Source organism: Nelumbo lutea, chromosome 2, assembly GCF_056320005.1.
Source record: "Nelumbo lutea isolate HS-2025 chromosome 2, American lotus-T2T, whole genome shotgun sequence".
In the NCBI taxonomy this organism is placed as follows: Eukaryota; Viridiplantae; Streptophyta; class Magnoliopsida; order Proteales; family Nelumbonaceae; genus Nelumbo; species Nelumbo lutea.
The window spans coordinates 33,026,153-33,029,495 of record NC_142685.1 but is presented as its reverse complement, the minus strand read 5'-3'; positions in this window follow the sequence as shown (position 1 = coordinate 33,029,495).

The window sequence follows — 3,343 nt, the reverse complement described above, 5'->3', positions numbered from 1 at the left end:
CTGGATCGGGAGTGTGTAGAATAACTGTGAGCAAAGGAAGTCCATATCTCAGATGATGTCAACAGACCTACCACTTGCGCCATAACTCCTTTAGTGAGAGAGGAAATCAACCAACTCAACACAAGCTGATCGATGTTTGTCCATTTTTTGAATTCAAGGTTCGCAATCATCCTTGTACCGTCTGGATTGGGTATAACTTCAGGTGGTGGCTTCTTCTTCTCTTCTACGAGTTCCAGTAGATGGTAGTGTCGAAGGATGGGAAGGAACTGAGCACACCACAATAGGTAGTTGTCGCTTCCTAATTTGATAAGAAGATAATGAGTGACGTTTTGGATTGAAGGGAGCACACTACTTGATGTTGAGCCATTGTTGGATGCTGTTGGGCTGCTACCATGTGCGCCTATCTCTATCGATATGGCTATGATACCAAGTTAAAACAGAAAAACATAAATCAAATATTAAAGATATTGAGAAAATGATTTGATTAACTTGTATGTACTAGGGTCGAATCAACCCTATTTATAGTTAGGTTGTTAGGTTTTCTCGATGGGCCTGAAGATTTATGTAGGCATGCATGGGCCCATGGACGTTTACGTTATTAAGGAATAAGTCCCATAAAGGGAAAAGAAAAACATCAGGGTTGTTATTTGCTTAATTAAAATTATTAGGAAAGAGGAAGGGAACCAAATTATTAAAAATGTGAAGTCTTTGTTGCAAGGGTGGAAAAATCACTATTTATCGCATGTTGGTAAAACTATACTCCTGAAAAGTACAATAGCAATTATACCCTTATACTACATAACCATTCAACTATTTTCCAAGAAGTGCCACATTGATTATGTGATTGGATACTAACAAAAAAAATCAATGTACTAGGGAGAATATAAAGAATAAAGAATTTGATATGCCCCATAAAGAACTCGTGGTGTAAAGAAAACAATTGAAGTCTTGAGAGAGTCAAGTCATGTTTAAGAAAATCTAATGTCTTAGTTGCAATATTGCTCTTAAACTTGCACATATTTTACAAATCTCACTATAATGTCTCACATATAAATTGTAAAATGTAAAAAAAAAAAGAAAAGAAAACACACATAGGGAATAACTCACTTACATATACTAATATGGAAGATGAACCAACCATCCTTGTATATGGGGCTTGGATTGGATTGCCATTGACTGGGCTACAATGAATTGACTGGGGCTACAATGAATTGATTGCATTAAGGGACTTGAATGGGATGCCTCACTCCATTTGATCCCATCCTCATTTCATTTCCAATCATACCCTTAAAGCCACCACCCCTATACCCAACCACAATACTATCATGAGTAGCCCTAAATGAAGAAAACACTTCACGTATGTTGTTGACCTGTTTGTGAGATACTCCCCCTCGTCGAACATAAAACATTATGCTAAGGCTGAGGCTGACTGAGGTTGATTAGTTATAATTTTCTGTATTATACATCATTTGGTTAGACTTGGCAACCCCTTACTATAATAAACTCATATGTTACTACTTACTAATTGAATAGACTCACCTTTGCTATTGTAGTTGTTGGAGTGTGTGGGTAAGGGGAAGAGCATGACAATTCCTTCTATTATGAGAAAACCATTCGCACAATGAGCATCTCACCGTCCTATGTTGGAATGGGGCATGTAATGATGAGCCTAATTCACCCTCTTCCCTTCTCCTAATGATTGGAGGTTGACCATGTCTCCTCTTCATGAAAGGAAGTTTGATTTGGTGGCCCTCTACTTATGGCCAATACTTATCACCTAATATACGATGCACAAAGTGGCTATACACCTTGTAAGTCTCCTAATGGAATGCCAAGTTACAAAAGTCCTTGGTTTTGCCCTTAATGAATGTCAACACAATTAGTGCATGTGCACATGGGATGCCACTAACATCCCATACTTTGCATGTGCATGTTTTGGCATCCATTATTGTCACATTGTCTACCAAATCACTCTTGAAGTTTGATACTCATGTGGCCTTGACCTAATGACCCTCTCATTCTTAGTATACATAGGTAACTGTTTTTTACTAACATGCATTGACCATTCAAAACAATCAAATTGTTAAGAAAAAAAGTTAACTATGTATTACCTAGCTTCTTTTCTCCTCCTAGTAATGACGTTGTACCATTAGCAATAGCTCACCACTAAAGGTGTTGGCCTTGTCATGCCTTTCACTAATCTTCTCCATTCATCTCTTATGAGTATCTTCCAACATTTGAACAATTGGTTTTGCCCTGGCTTCCCTAATCCATTAATTAAATGATTTAGCCCAATTATTAGTTAAATCATTTGACTTAACTATCGGACTAAACTCATGCCTAGACCATGTTTTCGAGATATTCTACCAAGTCAATCATAAGCATCCTTTGACAAACTCTTCACAACATCCATGTGATGATTGAAATAAGCCTGTGTGTAAGCCCTACCAACAACCTAGACATCATCTTTCGAAGCCTTGCCCTTGTATATCTTCTTAAAATTGTTGTATAAGTACCTCAACAGAACTTATAGTTAACCCCAAGCACGCATATTGAAATACCACCAATTATCCCCAATTAACAAACACCAAGAATTGTTAGTAGTAAATAGATATTAACAAACATTAACTACTATTAGTCCTAGGCATGTACTAACAAACACTAACAATTGTTAGCACTAGGCATATACAAAAACATGTGGTTCAATAGTATGGATGAAATCATAGTTATAACAATATGGCATGCACATTTTGTCTATCATACATAAAAGTTCACCTATGTAGGTCATCCATACCCAATGCATCTCTTGTCTCTGTGAAAAACCATATCCAATTTTCCCTGTTCTTAACTTATGCAACAAAATATGCTAGAGGGAATATACCTTCATTTCGATCAAGGCCAACAACTGATAGAATTACACCTCCAACTACATTTATCTTCATGTGATAACCATCTAAACCAATAATCTTCTTACAACCCTCAAAGAATCCCCTATCTGATCCTCCTAGACAAATGAACACTCTTTTAAAGGTCCCAACTATGTTTGGATCTTGTTAGCCAACAAAATTGTGCAACATTGAGGCAGCATGGTGTATGACTCATTCAAACACCCTTTGATCTTCTCAAAGGCCTTTAACATGACCTTATGAATTTTCTTCTAGTATTGTGCAAAAATTGTGCAATACTAAATAGTCTTTTGATCTCAACCCTAAGTGCATGAACTGACATATTTGGGTCTACACGCAAATATTCCTTTAGCTTTGTTGAGATCCAAGTGTTGGTTGATTCTTTGTTGGTTATAACCTGAAGACAAGTGTGAGTGTCTTCAAGAGTCTTCACAGGA